A 21,395-nucleotide genomic window follows, 5' to 3' on the forward strand; every position below is an offset into this window, starting at 1 on the left:
CCCATGATTGGAGAAACTCCCTGGTCAGCCTCAGTAAGAAGCTGAGATCCCTCATAAAATCCTCCAAAGCTAGTTATGAAAACAAAATTGCCACTGACTCTAAAGACAACCACAAAGCATTCTATAGCTATGTAAAGAATCTCAATGGCAACACTCAGATCTGGTCTGAATTACAGAACAATGGTACTAAATATACAGAACCAAATGATATTGCCAACATCCTGGCAGATAAGTTCAGTGCTAACTTTACCCCCAGTCATCCCCTAAAGGGCCCATCTCTATACCAGAAGAATGCAAAGTTCCTGTAATCATGGCTGCACAGGTAAAAAACACACTATCCAAAGCCAAGAACACAGCATCCATGGGACCTGACAACATCCCAGGCTGTGTTCTACATGAACTACAGAACGAACTGGCACCCCACCTAAGTACCATGTTCAATAATAGCCTCAACTCAGGCTATGTGCCCACTGAATGGCGCACAGCGATGGTTATCCCACTCCACAACGGGGTTCATAGGTAGGTACTAGGCTATCAGCCCAAGGGCCTACGTAAGCCTAGCCAACAAGGTTCCCTGGTTTACGTCACCCAAGAAAGTTATTTTCCTGTGCCACTATTGAGCAGAGACACAGAAGTGATCCCTGGCGTGTATTTCCTATTGCCCATCCCCTCATCAAGATTTTTCTTGAAGAGTGCTAATGAAGAACTTTGCTTGACATAGATGGGTAGCCTGTTCCAGAGTATGGGAAGTCTTTGGGACAGGAATCTATCCCTCCAACCTGTCCTGTTTATTGTGGTGACAAGGTTTAGGTCCCTAGATTGTGTAGCTTGGAGGGATTGGGATTTCTTTAGGTGTAGCATGTCCAACAGCTCTGGGTTTGACATAGCTTTATATGTTAGGCAGAGATCACCTCAGAGTAGGTGATATGCTATGGAGTAAAGCTGGAGTTTTTTGAGGTGGTCAGTGTTGGGCATTTGTTTGAGGCCAGTAATCCTCTTTGTGAGGTACTTCTGTGGCCTTTCCAGCTGCTTCAGATGTCTTGTGAGGTACAATCCAAAAGGGGCGTTATACTCTATAATGGGTCTAATGAGTGTTGAGTAAAGGGGAACCATGACCTCTTTTTTCCTGGATGAGAACCCTTTTATGATGAGGTGTGCCATGTAGAAGGACTGCCTGACTACTGTGGTGATGTGACTATCAAAGGCATGACTACTGTCCACCTGGGTCCCAAGGTCTCTTATCACGCATTTGGTGTTAAGTAGATTGCTGCCTATGTGGTAGTTCATGGGTATAGAGTTTTTACCAAAGGGGGTGACACTGCACTTTTTGGCATTGAGCTTGAGGCCATGGCTCTGACACCAGGCATCTGTCTCAGCGAGGCCCTTCTGTAGGATGTCCACATCATTTGGGGACTTGACTATGGCTCCTAGTTTGCAGTCATCTGTGAACTTCATTAGCCAGAGGCCTTCTGTGTTAGCCTGTACTTCAGAGAAGTATATACCAAACAGGAGAGGTCCCAGGATGGAACCCTGTGGTACTCCACTTGTCACTGCTTTGAGGTCAGATTTGGAGTCTGCAACTTTTACAGTGTGGGTTCTGTCAGTGTGCCAGTTGGCAACCTATCTAGTTTAGTGAGTTTAGCTATAATTCCAGAATGGGGGATGGTGTTGAAAGCCTTGGCGAGGTCAAGATAGGCTGTGTGAACCACCTTACCCTCATCTACGGCTTTGGTGACTGCCTCAAAGAAGTTGGTCAGGTCCAGGAGGCATGATCTGCCTTTCACAAACCTGAACTGGGTGGGATCCAGAGTTTGGAGATTACCAATGTCTTTGTTTATGAGTTCCATGATGATACATTCCATGACCCTGCAGACCAGGCTTGTCAGGCTAATAGGTCGATAGTTCCCGGGATCGGTGATGGCTCCCGCTTTGTGGAGTGGGATAACTGTTTCTGTGCACCATTCATTGGGCACAAAGCCTGATGTGAGGCTATTATTGAACATGGTGCTTAAGTGGGGAGCCAGTTTGTTCTGAAATTTGTGTAAAACACAGCCTGGGATGTTGTCCAGTCCCATGAATGCTGTGTTTTTGACTTTAGAGAGTGCAGCTTTTACCTGCGTAGTTGTAATTACAGGGGCTTTGCATTCTTCCTGTATAGATATGGGCCCTTTAGGGGGGGGGTGGGTAAAGTTAGCACTGAACCTATCTGCCAGGATGTTGGCAATATCAGTTGGTTCTGTAATTTTTGTGTCTTTGTGCTGTAACTCAGAGCAGATCTGGGTGTTGCCATTGAGATTCTTGGCATAGCTATAGAATGCTTTGTGGTTGTCCTTAGAATTAGTGGCAATTTTGTTTTTGTAGCTAGCTTTGGAGGATCTTATAAGGGATCTCAGCTTCTTACTGAGGCTGATCAGGGAGCTCCTCCACTCATGGGATTTTACTCTCTTTTGCAACAGTTTCTTCCTTCTGTTGTACAGTTTGTTTATGGCAGGGGACCACCAGATTAGCTTCCTTTTTTGGAGGATAGCGTCTTGGTTCTGTTTGGGATAGCATGATCCATGTACTCATGTAAGTGCTTATAGAGTGCATTTGTGTAGGATTCAGCAGTTGTAACTGTATTGTCCATCTGCATGGGTGTCATGAAGTTCACCACTTCTGTCTTAAGAAGCATGAAGTTGGCTTTGGAGAAATTTTTTACTGTGGTTTCCTTAATGGGGGTGGGGGTGGGATGTGGATATCAAGGGTGATTAGCTTATGGTCGGATAGAACCAACAAGAAGTTGACTTCAGGTGTTGAACACCGGTCACTCATGTTGGTAATGACTAGGTCTAGGACATTGTTGCCTTTGGTGGGGGGTGTGGATAAGTTGATCCAGGGCATTGGAGTTTATGAATTCCAGAAAGCGTTGAGCTAAGGAGTTGGTACACGAGTAGTTTTCCCAGTTAATGGTGGGGTAGTTGAAGTCACCCATTATTAGGGTGTTTGGTTGAACCATAATATTTTCCTGTACATCAAGGGTAATCCAATTTATCCTTTCTAGTTCTGTTGGTAAGGCTTGTAACACCATTACTGCACTTTCCACTTCTGTGAAACATTCAGCTAACTGTTTGGACCTCCTTATCATTCCATTGTTTATTTAGATATATTTATTTATTTATTGCCTTATTATCTTATTTCTCGAGAAGCTTTCTAGTCCAGTCTGAATCTTCTGCCTTATTTTACTTAATGAGCAGCCTGTTGCTGGTATTTTAGCAAAGGAATGGAAAAGAAAGAGGAAAAAAGAAGACCACTATATGAATTATGGGTGTGTGTGTGTGTGTGTGTGTGTGTGTGTGTGTGTGTGTGTGTGTGTGCGTGTGCGTGTGTGTGCGTGTGTGTGTACGTACGTAGGTGTAAGTAAACTGCAAGCAAAATGAAATATTTTATTTATAGTTAAAAATGTGATAAAAATGTGAGAAATGAATACTTTGGCAAAACCCTCTTGGCACAACCATATTATATCACATTTTGAATCATTATCCTCAAGGAATAAAAATGCTCATTGTTTCCATGATATTAATTTTGTTACTTATATGCGCTTCTGTTTATGTTTTAAAAGTAACAAAGGTATGGTTCACATTTACCTTTTCCGCAAGGTTTTCCCACCTTTTTATTATCTTTTCATTTTAGGAAGTGGTGGTTCTGTTATTTCTTTTCATGGCTCAGCTTCTTATGAAATACACCACCCATTTTTTTATTATTTTGATTTTTTAGGACAAAGTATAGTTAGAACCAAGCTTGGACAAGTCCCAACATGCTCATCCTTAGTAGCTTTATATGGTGTGTATAATCATGTCTGGCTATACTCTTCACAATGCATGTTAGAGTGATGACATCTCTAAATCAAATGAAAATAATGCACTATACAGACACTGTACCCAGTGCAAAGATTTCAAATGTTTTCTTTTTTTCTATACTAGACAAGGTAGCATCGAGTCCTGGGGTGACCATGGAAGGACATTTTAGAAGCTAAGGAACAAGCCAGGATTATAAGATTAAATGCAATATGCTTTCCCAGTATTAATGGAAGTATTTTCATAATACCAGCTTTAAAGAAGAAAGCTTTAAACTTATAATTCCAGGCTTATTTTCTATTTATTATTGCTCTATTTATTATTGTTCGACTTATTATTGTTGTATTTTATGTTCATTAATTTTTAAAGTAAAGTGCACTTTCAAATATAAAATACTTTATATACATGAATTTATACATTTTATACAGGCAGTTGTTATGAAGTGTTAAAGTGCATTAATCTATCTTTTTATTCATACTTGTAATAGTATTTTTAACATCTGTCATTTAATAAGAAACAGAACAAAATTCAGAACAGATAGATTTAACAGTTTCCCTTTAAAGACATTATTTAAATTGTTTATTAATTGTTTATTTTAATTGTTCAATTCAAGTAATTGATAGGGTTATAAACGTGGCATTTGCGAGAAGGTGTATTATTCTGGAAGAGTCTGTATGTACCAGACAAAAAGTTTTCAGTGAAGTTCAGAGCTTAAAGTCCAATTTATTTTGTTTTGTATCAAATAAAGTTTTAAGTCCTCCTCTGCATTTGATGGCTTCCTATTTGGAGTTGACCAGGACTGCCAGTTTCTCTCCATTGTGGATACATATTTGGTTTCATTATAAGCATGTCAGAGTGACCCAAAGTCTGCAGTTTTTCTATATATTAATGCAACTCTCATGCTTAAATTATCTTTAGTCAATTTTCTCTATGCATTTTCTCCTCTCTTGCATAGGATATGGCAGATGGTAGCAGTTCAGATGAAAGATAACGACCAGACATTAAATTTTGAATGAAGAGTGTAAGCTACCTGAGCTCCAGTTTAAAAGAAACTCCACAGCAAAGAAGACTCCTATTTCAGATATTTATTGAAGGTAATAATAATGAGCGCTTTTGTCAACTACAAGACTTCTTCCGATCAAACTGTAGTAGCAGGGGTTTTATGTGCTATGGGGGGGGGCTTAGGTTAGGGGATCAGCTTGATTGGACTCAAAGCAAAGGTGTGTGTATGTAAGTGTGTGGCTGGTATACAAAGTCCACCTAGTTTTCCTGTAGAAGAGCGTGTGTGTGTGTGTGTGTGTGTGTGTGTGTGTGTGTGTGTGTGTGTGTGTGTGTGTGTGTGTGTGTGATCCTACATTGCCTGCTGTTCACTGATACCCCTTGTTTTCAAAAGCTTTAACAATTACACTCTAAAATGCATGCATTTTTCAGGTTATTATTATTTATTAAAAATCATCAGTTTCTTTATTTTCACTTGTTATGGAAAGTAACAAAGGACCTTTTATGGGGATTGCTTGGCACCCAGTTATAAAGGGTACCACATATCAAAATTTTCCATTAATAATATAAATTAGGTGAATTTATTCCTTATCCCAAAGATTTATATGTTTTTGTCTCAGGGTATACCTCTGTGTAGCGGAACATCTTCAGGTCAGACATGCGATTTTGATTTCAAGTTTGAAGAAAAATAATTCATAAATCAATGTTTATTCCTGCAATAGCCTAAGTTACATGGGTTATATCTTGGCCTAAGATATGACCACTGGCCACCTTTTAAAGGTTATGGGGAACTTCTACATCTCAAGTTGCCATTGGCTCAAGCAGAAGCAGGTTGGGCTCGAAAAGCTTCAGAGCTTTCTTGCCACTGAAGTTTTTTATCTCTGTTGGCTTCGTCAGTGTGATTGTAGGCTAACAATTGTTTCAAGGCTGGGCAGATTTCTGGGGAGAACCTTCCACTACATAATTTTTCTGTGAAAAAATGTGTTTATGTGAATATTATTATTTTGTTCTAAGAAATGCTTTTTTGTGGTGCTGCCATGTTGCTGAGGAATTTTTACTTATTTGTGTGACAAAACTGTGTAAATCTATTTTTTATTGACATATACCTGTTTGTGTAAAGTATGTATGTATGTATGAGGCAGGATTTAATACTTTTGGAGTCTGTCATGGAAACTTTTACCTCCAAACTTTAATTTTGCTGGACTGAACATGGAGCAACTGTTGGTCTCTTCAGTTCTTGCTTTTCCCATCTGCAAGAAGAAAGTTATCAGGGAGTCTTCGGCTGTCTGACCAGCTCAATTACTGCCTTAACCAATGGCAGTGACTTTGCTGTAGTCAAAACTGGTTCTTTGGACCATCCATCCTTTGCTTTTGATCCTTCTGATGTAGCCTGTCAGTAAGATACAAGGGACTGAGTGACTGGCACATCTTCTGTAGCTGTAGGATCTCCCTCATTGGGCAAGGGAGAACTACTTTTATTGGGCTCAGGTAAAGAAATAGGTGAAGATATAGTGCTTACCAAGGGTAAAGTGCCTGAATCCTGAGCTAGTGCTCCTATTTATGGGTCATTCCTTTTCCAGGGAGTCTCCCATGAAGAACATGTGGGATCTTAAAAATGTTTCTTCTCTTCTTTCTTTAACTATAGACAGGGAAGGCTTGGCAGGATTTGCTAAAGGATTAATGTGTTAAATCTCATTGACTGTCTGGATAACAGGAGTTTTGATACCTTTTAGGCACATTTTTTTCAGTAAGTATTAAAGGAGGCAATAAATGCTGCTAGAAAACCATAAATAAATATATATGAGTCTACGCTGAACCATCGAAATTAAAGTTCACCGAACTGCAATTTCCCCGAGTCCATTTTCACAAAAGTGCATATATCCGAAAATGCATTTTCACAAAAATCATTTCAGCAAATGAGGAAATAAAATGAAAAAAAAAACAAATGCACTAAACACATGTATGCAGCCCCCCTGTGCCCCCCACATCCCCACTACTTATATATACTAACTGATATCACACTACAGTGGGGAAAAGGGAATATTCCCTTATCCTCACTGTACTAAAATCTACAACAGCAAGCTCCCCTCCCATACACCACTGTAGAAACACCGTGCCTTCATCACCACAGGATGCCGGAACCGGTGACCTGTCTTCACTGAGTTGATTTTTACAAAAGTGCATTTTCGGATAAATGCACTTTCGCGAAAATGGACTCGGGGAAATTGCAGTTCGGTCAACTGTAATTTTGATGGGTCAAAGTAGACCCATATATGTGTGTGTGTGTGTGTGTGTGTGTGTGTATACACACACACACACACACACACACACACACACACACACACATGGAAAAGATTTTCTAATTGATGCCACTCTAAGAGCCATGATTTTTCAAAACCTGTACACTTTTATTATTTGGTTATTTCTGTGAAATGTTATTCTCTGGCCTTTCTTATTCTTCTATCAGGATTCATCTTTTGGACATTCTGCTTGTCTGTCCTTAGATCCCTGTTTCTACTTATCCTCAAGTCAAGCAGCTTTTGAAAGAAGTTTTACATATCCAGAAAACAGGCGGCTCTTCTTTGATCTTAATTTTGTGCTTGAAAAGGTGAAATGTTTTCCATTTGAAACACATAATCAAGTTGGTTTGAGGTTCCTCACATGGAAAACTGTGGTACTCATTGCTCTAATATCTGCAAGAAGAGTATCCACATTACAAGCTGTTATGGCTTGTCAAACCCTCCCTCATTTTGCATAAAGACCAGTTTTCTTTCAGAACTAACCTTTATTTTATGCCTAAAGTGGTTTCAGACTTTACTTTAGGCGGGACTGTTAATTTCCATGTATTCTTTTGAAAACTTATAAACAAGGGAGGAAGGATACTACTCACTTTGGATGTCCTCAGACTGCTCAGTTTCTGTTTTGTTGTGCTGTTACAGTATCTTTATATCTATATCTCTTCCGTTTTCATTTCATTGTCAGACAGCATCATGTTTTAAGCCAGAAGATATTCATCTGTGGCCTCTCTGAAAAGTTAGTATCAACAAGAATAACAGTTTTATAAAAATTATGGAGTTTTCTGTCAGCCTAAGGAATGGCAATATTTGGAAATGTATCACCTTCAGCAGCTATTTCCAGAATTAACTAGCTACTCTTGAACTCTGGTACCAACTTTGCTAAGTTTAGGGGACAATTTAGTTCTTTTATGTTTTTAATTAACTTGTCTTCCATTCTATTCTTACAGTAGCCTTCCTGGCTACCCTGTGCAATCTATTAAGCAATTCTGTTGTTGACTACCCATCACCAGCAATTGTATAACCAACTGGCCTTGCTTAAGGAAAAATCTATGGTTTTAAGTAATTTTGTTACTCTTCCACAATTAGTATCAAGTCTCCACTGTTCACTGACCCATTAACTTCTCCAACAGTTTGCCAGCCAGCATTAACATACACGGACACACACACACACACACACACACACACACACACACACACACACACACACACACACACACACACACACACACACACACACACACACACACACACCTATGCCTAAAAGAAAATATCTCTATGCTGTTAAGTCACTCGGTCATCTTTTTGCACTTGCTATAGCCCTTCTGACAATGATACTGGGTCTCTTGGTCACCACAGCAGTTCACTAGGTATGAATGGTACTCATACAGCAATACTGCTCTGCCTCAGGGAAAAAGTCTTTGGCATTTGGTCCCTCCTACACTCTTAAATAAACACTTCCAACAAGGTTACAGGTTGGTTACCCCCTCAGCAGCGAAATGCTTGTCATTGGTTTTCTTCTAGCCAGACAGCTATGTCTAAGTGAAAGGTTCTCTATAGCTTTAAACCACTTTTGCATTTATAGTCACTCTCTGGGGGGTTCATGTATGTTTAGTCAAGACTAAACTGGTCAAGAGTTCATCTCAGCAGAATAAACTGATCAAATCTTTAGCCAGATGAAAGAGAAAATAGAGGAGGTGATTTCTTCTTGTGCCCCTCATGTAGGGAGTGAACCTACTTTCTTATCTATCTATCTATCTATCTATCTATCTATCTATCTATCTATCTATGTAAATAAAAATATATTATACCTTGGAGAGCAAATGTAAGTAAAGAATTCTGGCCATGTGCTTCACTGCATCTTAAATTAAAAATACCCATCCCATAAAACTGTTGCTATGCAAGACAGCTCAGACACTTCACACACACACACACACACACACACACACACACACACACACACACACACACACACACACACACACACACACACACACACACACACACACATATATATATATATATATATATATATATATATATATATATATATATATATATATACACTAAATCTATTCCCTAACCTAACTGTAACCTTAAGCGCTCACAGTTGTGCACACACGCTTAATCTTTACCCTTACCTAGCCCTTACTCTAACCATAACCGACACATATTAGCAAACACATACACTCACCTATTACACATCCCACTTACCTGTTTTGATGAAACACACATCTAACACAAAACCTGTTTGATAAACTGGACATTCACTTCCACCTGTCAACCAAAGCAGCTGTTGACCAAACACGAGACCCATATTTCTCTTATTTAGATACGTTAACACAGTAACTGCTGAGAAAGAAAAATAATAAAAACACAAAAACAGAATCACTGCTGGAGTACAGAGAGAAACTGTACTAGAATTCATTCTGACTCCCTATAGAGAAAAGAGATTAATTAGCTGCAAATTGGAGAACTGTACTTGACAAGATGAAACCTTACCACAATGCACTCAATCATGCGTAGGTAAGGCCTCTGTAGGTTATATTGTAGGGATTGCTAACCAACAGCAGCACTCATATAACCACTCTGTTATGCTTAAGGAAAAATGATGTGTGCATTTATGTCACTTGGCCACCATATTTTACTTCCATTAGCTTTCCACACTTTAATATCATGAAGTCTGTTATCTATCTCAGCAGTTTTCAATCCATACTGATCCTCAGGTCATCAGACATGTATGCTTAGGGGAGGAATCACTGTCAGGTAATCAGACATGTATGCCTAAGGGAGAAGTCACTGGTGACCTTAAGACGTTTGGCTTCCCTGATAATCATACAGTATCTATTGTCCATCTGGCTATTTCTGTAGTTATGTAACCATCTAGTCACACTTAAGGCAAAAAAGGCCTATATAGTTTCAAAACTTTTGAATACCTCTCAGCACTAATATTAGCATTCTCAATAATTCTTTAGAAACTATATATATATCTGGAGCTACATCAGTAGATCGAATTTGCATATAACTGAAATGCTTAATACCAAGATGAGAAAACTGAAAGTCTAAAATAACGAAAGTAAACTTTATTGAAAGTTGTAATAACAAAATATGTACTGCGCATGTCCGAGAACACTCAGATTTCCTGAAGAGAGATTGTGGAGCAAAGACAATGAGTGCTCCATTGAAACAATTAAATTAAAATATATTGTTCTCAGCGCACCCCCCCCCTCCAAATTATATAATACTAACTTTAAGATTGCACTACAGTGAAGAAAAGGGTAAATTTTCATTCCTCACTGCATCACAATGTCATTTGGAAACATTGACAGCAGTATGTCGCAATGCTTTAGCAGTCTGTACTTATGTTTCTATGCTGTCCATCAAAATTTGAACATTTATGCTACAACATCACTATTGGCAATGCTCACACCACCAGACACAAGGAACTGCATATTAACGGGACTTCTTTTGAGGTGAATTTATTGACATCTATGTCTTGAACACATCACATGTTGGTTACAATTGAAAACTCAGTCACAATCCTCTGTATAGTCAATATATAAGCAATATATATTCTTATCGCAGTTGAAGCTGATGTTATCTGACAAACCAGTTTTCCCCTTCTCTTATCATAGGTTCATATAGGTTCACATGGCAGTTACTAGGATAATGACCTCATGAGGCCATTTTAAGCCTAGCCTTGTTTCCCAGAGATGAGAATCAAATGTTATACCCCATGTCTGTAAGGTAAACACCTTAACCATTATGCCAACCCCTGATCCCAACATCAGCAACATGAGCCTGTCTCTGCTGTGCAGTGCCACAACAGTTGTGCTTCATGTTCCCACATCTGACAAACACATAATCACACATAGAAGTGCATATCTTTGAAAAGTAACAGACATAAGCCATTCCTGTCACAGCTGCAACATGTGCTGACTCTGTTGTGCGTGATGAGCTAGGCCTGTGTTGTGGAACAGCAGATTATTTTATCACTGCAGACACTGTACCATGATAACTTGAGAAGGTACCACACCATGTGCGTGTAGCACATTATGCATTTAGAGAAGAACCAACACCTATGAGAATTATTAACCTGATCCATGAGATGATCCCACATCAGTGTTACCAGCCGTAACATCGTAGACAGACATCTTAGGTATGAGATCGATGAGAGCTAATCATCTGGTGTCACTGACATCATTCCAAAGGTCCCATCCCACCTACACTCCTGCAACTTGATATCTTGTGTCTCACTGATGGCCCTATCCTTCATATTGTGTGTCCATCAGCTGCATTCCCTGGTCAGGTGACCATATACTCCCACATTATTCACATTCATAACAACCTTTGCCCAGCAATGATCCCATAACAGCATAGCCTATGAAGAGCGAACTGTCTTAGAGTATAAATTATAAACATCTCATTGTCCTAATCTGCAAAAATACATTTTTATCTGTTCCCCCTTGATATGTCTAAACTAAGAAGAATAAAACTATTTTAATTCCAAACACAAAAAAGGAACATTTTTCACTCATTAAAGTATGCTCAAGAAACCAAGCATTTGTTAAGAATTTCAATGGATTAATCTCCTTACTTAGGAAAATACAGCTGCATGTATGTTGTGACATTGCTATAGTGTACTAATGGTATGATGAGATGTACAGTGTTTTTGCTACATATGAGTACAACATAAGACAAATGCCACACTCTATAACAAGATTCATGCAGTCTGAAAGCCACTTCATGCCTATCTGCTGCAAAATAGCCAGTATTTCATGGTAATAGAGTTATGTTTGGGTAATGCAAACAGCAAACACGTGCATGTTTCAGTAAGACACCTTGATCCTTATCTAAGAGTGTGAGAAACAGCACAGAATTTAAAGAAACGTATGGCACAAAGATAAGTACATAGTTGTACATGACATGCAGACCTTAAAAAGATGCTACAGGTAAAGGATCATTACCGTAAAACAAGGTACATTCACACAATGTATGCACTCTGTGATGTACATAAGTGTGGCATGATTGACAGCAAAACATATGAATGGCTCTATGCACACATAAACAAACACACACACACATGTTCCAACACTAATGAGCATACACACATGTACCAGAGCACTTAAACTCACACATACACATATCCACACACAACCACAAATGCACACACTCATACATATAAACATACACAAAACATGTAAACAAATTCATCAAACATGCATGCCTTGGATCTGACCATTTTAGAAAATGGCTGTGCAAGGTATTAGAACAAGACTGGAGTAAGCAACAAAGTAGTCCCAGCAGAAGGAAATATAAAAACATGATTATTTAGGAGATGCATATTGCATCAGTGGAAAATATTGTTCAGCAGTGAGCCCCTTGCAATGAGGAGAATGACATATTAGATGGAATAAGTTATCACTGGTCAGCTGACAGTGAAATATCCAGAAGTGGGATCATTGTCCCCATGTATGATGCAAACTTTCCTGGCAACAGCCTGAATAACTAGAAAAGATTAGGAGGTCAGAGAAGTACCCCCTACTTCCTCCATTCCCTTTGAGATCCACAAGTTGTATTCATCTTCATGACAGTTGTTGGTCTGTAGCCCTTCTATTAACATGACATTTTAATTTCAGAACCAGAAGATATTGTTGAAAACTAGTGAGGCTCCTGGGCTAGGCAGGATCAGATAGTCCAGGTATACAGTAACCAAGTACATCTTAGAGTTACCTACATTTTTATGTGCACAAGAAGAAATACATTCAGCTCGTGAAATGTATAAGGTTCTTGTTCTTTATATAATGTAAATCATGCACTACAGTTAATGGCTGTAATGTGAGTCAGATGTAACCATAGCACATTCATCTAAGCATTTAGTGCTATGAACATTATGTCACGGAGAAAGCAGTGAGTAATGTGCACTGTGTGTATTCATAAAACAGTCCCCACAGATATAAACACCATGGCTACTTAGTTTAAGAAAACATAGTCTATAATGTGCACTGTATGAATCCATAGTGCAATGCACTGTGGATTCATGCAGTGCACAATTATGCATCCCTCATTGACATTCAGCACCACAGTCACTTAGCCCAAGCAACAGATTGTACAGCTTCTATAATGTGTACTGTATGTATTCATAGTGTATCCCATGTTAATAAACAGCATGACAGTCACTTAGACCAAAGCAATAAAGTATGTAATGTGCACTGCATGTGTCCAAAGTGCATCCCCATTAACATTCTGCACCACAGCAACTTAGTCCAAACCAACAGAGTGTATAATGTGCACCCTATGTACTCACAGTACATCATCAGTTAACATTCAGCACCATGGTCACTTAGTCCAAAGCAACAGAGTGTTCAGAATGTGTAATGTGCACTGTATGTATCCATAGTGCATTCCCTATTAACAATCAGCATCATGGTCACTTAGTCTAAATCAACACAGTGTAGTGTGCATTGTATGTATTCACAGTGCAGCCGTTGTTAACATTTTGCACCATAATCACTTAGTCCAAAGCAACAGAGTCTGTAATGTGCATTCCATGTAACAATATTGCTCAGAATGCACTGTTGATACATGGAATGTACATTACACACCCTGTAGTGTGCATTTTCTGTATCTACAGAATACACAGAATGTACTACAGATGCATCGAATGCACATTACATGCTCTGTAATATGCATTCTATGTATCTGTACTGTATCTCTTTTTAACATTCAGCATGACAGTCAATTAGTTCAAAGCAACAGAGAGTATAATATGCACTGTATGTGTCCATAGTGCATCCCTGTTAGCATTCCGCACCATAGTCACATAGTACCATACCACATTTTTTATTGGCATTCACACCGTGCACTTAGTTCAAAGCAAAAGAGTGTGAAATGTCCACTGTATGTGTCCTTAGTGCATCCCTAGTTAACATTCAGCACTAAGGTCACTTACTTTCACAACACATTCTTTATTAGCAATCAGCACCATGGCCATGTAGACCCAAGCAGTACAGTGTGTGATGTGCACTGTAAGTATCTATAGCATAACTGTTAACATTCTGCACCATGATCAATAAGTCCAAATCAACACAGTGTGTAATGTGCACTGCATGTGTCCATAGTGCATCCCTTGTTAACTTTCAGCAACATTTTCATGTCCTAGTCCAAACCAAACCAGTGTGTAATGTGCACTGTGTATCCATACTGTGTCCCATCTTAACATTCAGAACCACAGTCACTTAGTCCAAAGCAATCAAGTGTACAGCATGTGAAATGTGCACTCTGTATATCAGTAGTACATCCATAGTTAGCAATCAGCACTATGGTCACTTAGTCCAAAATAACACAGTGTGTAATTTGCACTGTGTGCATCCATAGTGAATCCCCTGATTATCTACAACACTATGGTCACTTACTGCAAAACAAACAGTGTGTTATATGCATTATATGTATCCATAATGTATCCCATGTTAACACTGAGTGCTATGGTTATGTAGTATAAATCAGCAAAGTACATGATGTGAACTCTATGTGCCTATTGTGCATCCCAAGTTAACATTCTTTACCACAGTATCTTAGTACAGTAGCACATTCTTTACTAACATAGTCATTTAATCCACAACAACCTACTGTGTAATGTACACTGTATGTATCTGTAGGCATCTGCAGTTAACATTCAAAACCATGGTCACAGTGTGCAATGTTCACTATATATATCCATAGTATATGTCCTGTTAACATTCAGCAACATGATCATTTACTCCAAAGAAACAGTGTGTAATGTGCAGTCTACTTACAATAGTGCACCACCTGTTAACCTGCAGCACAACTGTCACTTAACCCAAATCAACACAGTATGTACTGTACAGTGTATGTGTCTGTAGTGCAGTTGCTGTTAACATTCAGCACCGTAGCCACTTAGTACCTAAGACATTCTGTTTTTAGCATTTAGCACCATGGTCACTTTGTCCAAATTTATCCGAAGTATGTCCCTTGTTAACATTCAGACCACACTTAGTACCATAGCACATTCTTCATTAATAGTCAGGACCATGGTCACTTAGTCCAAAACAACACAGAGTGTAATGTGCAGTATAAGTATCTATATTGCATCCCCTGGTAACATTCCATACACCGCAGTCACTTATTCCAAAGCAACATAATGTCAAATGTGCACTGTATGAATCCATACTGCATCTGTCTTTTACACTGAGCACCATCCCCTGTTAACAATCAGAACCATGTTCATGTTGTCCAATGCAAAACTTTATGCAATGTGCACTGTATGTTCCATAGTGCATCCACCACTAACATTTGACACCATAGTAACTTAGTCCAAAGCAACACAGTGTGTTATGTGCACTGTATGTGTCCATAGTGCATTCCTATTAACATTCAGCACCACAGTCACTTAATGCAGAGCAATACAGTGAATCATCTGCACTGTATTCCTCCATAGTGTTTCCCCTGTTATCTTTGAACACCATGGTCACTTTCTCCAAAGCAACACAGTGTTCTGTGTACACTCTATGTATTGATAGTGCATCCCTCATTCACATTCAGCACCACAATCACTTAATGCAGAGCAACACAGTGTGTAATATGCACTGTATGTCTCCAAGGTGCATCCCCTGTTAACCTTCAACACCATGCCCACTTAGTCCAAATCAATATAGTGTGTAATGTGCCATGTATGCGTCTGTAGTGCAGCTGCATTAACATTCAGAAATACAGTCATTTAATCCAAAGCAACACATTGTACTATGCACACTGTATCCATAATGCATCCCCCATTAACATTTATCACCATGGGCAACATAGCCCAAAGCAATATGGTATGTAATGTGGACTGTAGGTATTCATAATGTATCCCCTATTAACATTCGGTATCATGGTCATTTAGTCCAAATCAACACAGTGTGCAGTGTACACTGTATGTGTCCATAGTGCACCCCTGGTTAACATTCAGCAATAAGGTCACTTACTTCCATAACACATTCTTTATTAGGCTTCAGCACCATGGCCATGTAGACCCAAGCAGTACAGTGTGTAATGTGCACTGTAAGTATCTTTAACATAACTGTTAATATTCTGCACCATGATCAATAAGCCCAAACCAACACAGTGTGTAATGTGCACTGCATGTGTCCATAGTGCATCCCTTGTTAATGTTCAGCACCATTGTCTCTGAGTCCAAAACAAAAAAAGTGTGTAATGTGCATTGTATGTATCCATACTGTGTCCCATGTTAACATTTACTTCGATAGTCACTTAGTCCAAAGCACTCATGTGCAGAGTGTGTAATGTGCACTGTATATATGAATAGTACATCCACAGTTAACATTCATCACTATGGTCGCTTAGTCCAAAACAACATAGTGTGTAATGTGCACTGTATGCACACACAGTGAATACCCTGATTACCTTTAGCACCATGGTCACTTACTCCAAAGCAAAACAGTGTGTTATATGCATTATATGTATCCATAGTTTATCCCATGTTAACACTGAGTGCCATGGTTACGTAGTATAAATCAGCAAAGTACATGATGTGAACACTATGTGCCCATTGTGCAGCCCCTGTTAACATTCAGAACAACAGTATCTCAGTTCTGTAGCACATTATTTACTAACATTCAGCACCATGGTCACTTAGTCCAAAGCATCTGCAGTTAACATTCAACACCATGGTCACAGTGTGCAATGCGTGCTGTATATATCCATAGTATATGCCCTGTTAACATTCAGCAACATGATAATTTACTCCAAGGAAACAGAGTGTGCAATGTGCAATCTATGTACAATAGTGTACCACCTGTTAACCTTCACCACCACTGTCACTTAGCCCAAATCAATAGAGTATGTAATATGCAGGGTATGTGTCTGTAGTGCAGGTGCATTAACATTCTGAAATACAGTCATTTAATCCAAAGCAACAGATTGTACTATGCACACTGTATCCATAGTGCATCCCCCATTAACATTCATCACCATGGTCACATAGCCTAAAGCAATATGGTGTGTAATGTGCACTGTTGGTATTCTTAGTGCATCCCCTGTTAACATTCAGTACTATGGTCATTTAGTCCAACTCAACACAGTGGGTAATGTGCACTGTATTTATCCATAGTGCATCTGCATTGACATTCAGTACTGCAGTCACTTAATCTAAAGCAACTTAATGTGCTATGTACACTGTCTGCAACCATATTGCATCCCCATTAGTATTCAGCACCACAGTCACTTAGTACAAAGCAACAAAGTGTAACGTGTACTATATGTAGTCATACTACATCTCCTGTTAGCATTTAGTACCACTGTTACTTAGTGTCATAACATATTATTTATTAGCATTATGCACCGCAATCACTTAGTCTAAAGTAACAGAGTTTGTAATGTGCACTGTATGTATTCATAGTGCATCTCCTAACATTCAGTTCCACAGTCACTTAGTACTATAACACATTCTTTATTATTAGTCAGCACCACATCTGCTTAGCCCAAAGCAACAGAATGTGTAATGTGTACTCTATGTATCCATAGTGTATCCCCTGCTAACTATCAGCACCACTGTCATTCCAATACAACACAGGGTATAATGTGCACTGCATGTATCTATAGTGCATTCCATGTTAACTTTCAGGACTATGGTCACATAGTCCAAAGAAACACAGCATGTCATATGCACTATCACTATTCATAGCACATTCCCCATTAGCATTGAGCCCCACAGTCATTTAGCCCAATGCAACAGAATGTGTAATGTGTACTGGATGTATCCATAATTTATCTCATGTTAACATTCGGCACCACAATCACTTAGTCTGAAGCAACAGTGTGTAATGTGAACTCTATGTACCCATAGTACATTATCAGTTAACATTCACCACCACAGATGCATAGTCCAGAGTGTGCAATGTGCACTGTATGCATCCATAGTACATCCCCATTTAACATTCTGCCCCATGGTCACGCACTGTGGTCAGCTTTTCCAAAGCAACACAGTGTGAAATGTATAATGTAAGTGTTCATGGTGTATCTCCTGTTAACCCTCAGCACCACAAGAACTTGATATACAACATCAATATGTGATCATGGTGCTGAATGTTAATAAGGAATGCACTATTGAAACATTCAGTTCGCATTGCGCGATGTGTCCATAGTGTATCCCCTGTTAACCCTCAGCACTGTGGTCACTTAGTCCAAAGCAACACGGTGTGTAATGTGAACTGCTTGTATCAATAGTGAATTATGTATACATAGTGTATCACCATTAACTTTCAACACATTGGTCACAGAGTTTGAGAAAACATTGTGTGTAATGTGCACTGTATATGTCTATAGTTGATCCCCTGTTAACCTTCAGCACCATAGCAATTTAGTCCAAAACATCACAGTGTAATGTGCAGTTTCTGTTCATTGTGTATTCCCTGTTAACTTTCAGCATGTTGATCACATAGTTTGAGAAAACACAGCATGTAATGTGCACTGTATATATTTATAGTGCATCCATCTTCCATGGGCACTTCATCCAAAACATCACAAAGTGTAACGTACATTGTTTGTGTCCATTGTGTATCCCGTTAACATTCAGAACCATGTTCACTTAGTCCAAATCAACACACCGTGCAATGCAAACTGAATGTTTCAATAGTACATTCCTTATTAACATTCAGCACCATGATCACATAGTACCATGGTACGTTCTTTATTAGCTTTCAGTACCATAGTCACTTAGTTCAGGGCAACAGAGTATTTAACTTGCACTTTATGTGTCCATAGTGCATGCCCTGTTAACATCTAGCACCACGGTCACTGTAGCACCTTCTTTATTAGCATTCAGCACCTTGGTCACTTAGTCCAAAGCAAAACAGTGTGTAATATGCACCGTATATTATTTATTTATTAATTTATTTGATGTTCATTTACATACATTTTCAGCGAAGGCTTGGGGGGAAAGCCCCATCACTTTACAAAGCAGTACAACATAGGTCATAAACAGAAACATATATCAAGAAATTAATACATTCAGTTGTTTTATAAATTGAGAAAAATTAAGATAAATACAGGGTAAGGTAGCACAAAGTGTGGACACTATTTAGCCAGAAGTTAAGGAAGAGCATAGCCAGGGGTTTTGTAGGTGGTTTTTGAGGAGAATTTTGAAATGTGAGGGATTGGTAGTGGTAACGATGTTTTGGGGGTTAAGTTCCAAAATTCTGGAGATCTGGTTGGAGTAGAGAGAGTCTCTATAGCAGTATTTAGTTTGTTGGTAAATATGCAACATAGGAGTGGGCCTAAAACAGAGCCCTGAGGTACAACTAGTGTGACTAGTTGTAGTGAGTAGAGCTCACTTTGCCACTTTACGGCTTGTTGGTCTGTTAGGTAGTTGTGAAACCAGGTTAGGGCTGAGTTACTTAGTTTCGGTGAGTGTAATTCATTTAGCAATTTTTGATGAGAGACACTGTCAAATACTTTTGACATGTCTAGGATACTGCACCCCTGTTAACATTGCACTCTGTTCATCTACAGTGCATCCTCTGTTTATATTCAGCACCACAGTCACATAGTGCCATAGCATAGTCTTTGTCAGCATTCAACACCATGACCAGTTAATGCAAAGAAGAATGGTGTATAATGTGTCCTATATATATATATATATATATATATATATATATATATATATATATATATATATGGTTTCACTTCAGAATCTCAAATTACTGAAAACTCGAACTTCATATGGTCGAGACCATATGATCGTGTTTTCAGAAACTCATACTCAAAGACACTGTTTCTGCAGGGGGGCAAGACCCCCTGCATCCTCACACCCCCCTACTTAAGTATATCAACTCTGAGATCACGCTACAGTTTGGAAAAGGGAAATCTCCCATTCCACACTATATGCAGAAGCGCAGAATATGAGCTTTTCCATTTCCTCACTATAGTGCAATCACAGAGATGTATATTTAAGTAGAGAGGGTGCAAGGGGGCTTGCCCCCCTGCAGAAAGGATGTCTTTGTTTTTTTTTTTTTTTTAATGTCACTTCAGAATTTCGAGTTTCTGAAAACTCGATCATATGGTTTCGACCATATGAAGTTCGAGTTTTCAGTAATTAGAATTCTGAAGTGAAACCATATATTAGATCACCGAACGCTTAAAAAAAGCGAATGGTGATTAATCGACCCTATGTAAGCGAAAGTTTACAATTTTGAACTGTCAGAACAGCAATTTTTTTCCTAGGGAAAAAAAATTGCTGTTCCAACAAAAAATAAATAAATAAATAAATAAATAAATAATATAAAACACTATAAACATAGCATTAAGTGGGGGCTGCACCCTCACACCCCCCTACTTAAATATACCAACTCTGAGACTGCACTACAGTGCAGAAAACGGCAAAGTAACAAAGCGGCCAAGTGAATTCTTTCTCAGGGAAAGAATTTGCTTAAACGTGCTCGATATTTTGCCGTTTCAGGCTTTTGAGTTCAACCAAGATGCATTCGAAAGAATGCGTCTTCAGTCTTCTAATAGGGAACCTATATATATATATATATATATATATATATATATATATATATATATATATATATATATATATATATATATGTATTCCTGTAAGGATTTATTGCCATGACAGCAGAATTCTAGAAATAATTGTGTGAAATGTATGCTATATGTATCCAACTTACTCACTATTAATATTTATTAGTATATCCAGTTTGTCTTGGGGACAGTAGTGTGGTTTAGTTTGTGTCATATGTATCTCTAGCATGTACTCCATGACCATTCAGTGCTCATTGTATGGATCATATTTATGTTTGATTGTACTTATCGATACACTGATCCATCATCTCATAAATATTTGGGTTACATAGTTATTTTTCTTTCATCTGAGGTGGCCATCACTGCACTTGTGTGTGTTTGATTACATATTCAGGACTTGTACATTCAGTTACACTAATAAAACATACAGTAGTATCCCTTGTAATCTTGTGTTTTTACAACGTAAGTACAACCTGCCTTAGCAGATATTGCCATTTTTGGATGTTTGTGCATGCATGATATTATGACCTCTCTGGGTATATCTGCACATTCCACTTCATAGCTGAAAATAGTTTTCGGTAATTGTACCCTCCCTTTTTGTACTTCAAACATAACTATGAGAATATGTGAAAAAGGTCATGGTGAAAAGCAATGCCACAATGCAGGACCACTCAGCTATAACTCTGCTCCTTATGTCATTTGCACACCTTTCTGTACCATTGTTCCA

General features: G+C 38.7%; 1 long non-coding RNA gene across 3 annotated transcripts in view; it reads left to right on the forward strand.

Moving 5' to 3' along the window:
• LOC122805566 overlaps positions 1–21,395 on the forward strand; it is a 2,364,904-nt gene that overhangs the window by 899,666 nt on the left and 1,443,843 nt on the right. For all 3 annotated transcript variants that reach the window (XR_006365383.1, XR_006365382.1, XR_006365384.1), the window contains exon 3: positions 4,789–4,927. This is a non-coding gene — a long non-coding RNA (uncharacterized LOC122805566). The remainder of the gene's footprint in view (positions 1–4,788; positions 4,928–21,395) is intronic.

Source organism: Protopterus annectens, chromosome 6.part1 (assembly GCF_019279795.1).
Source record: "Protopterus annectens isolate FY-2018-M chromosome 6.part1, PAN1.0, whole genome shotgun sequence".
NCBI classification, from domain to species: domain Eukaryota; kingdom Metazoa; phylum Chordata; order Ceratodontiformes; family Protopteridae; genus Protopterus; species Protopterus annectens.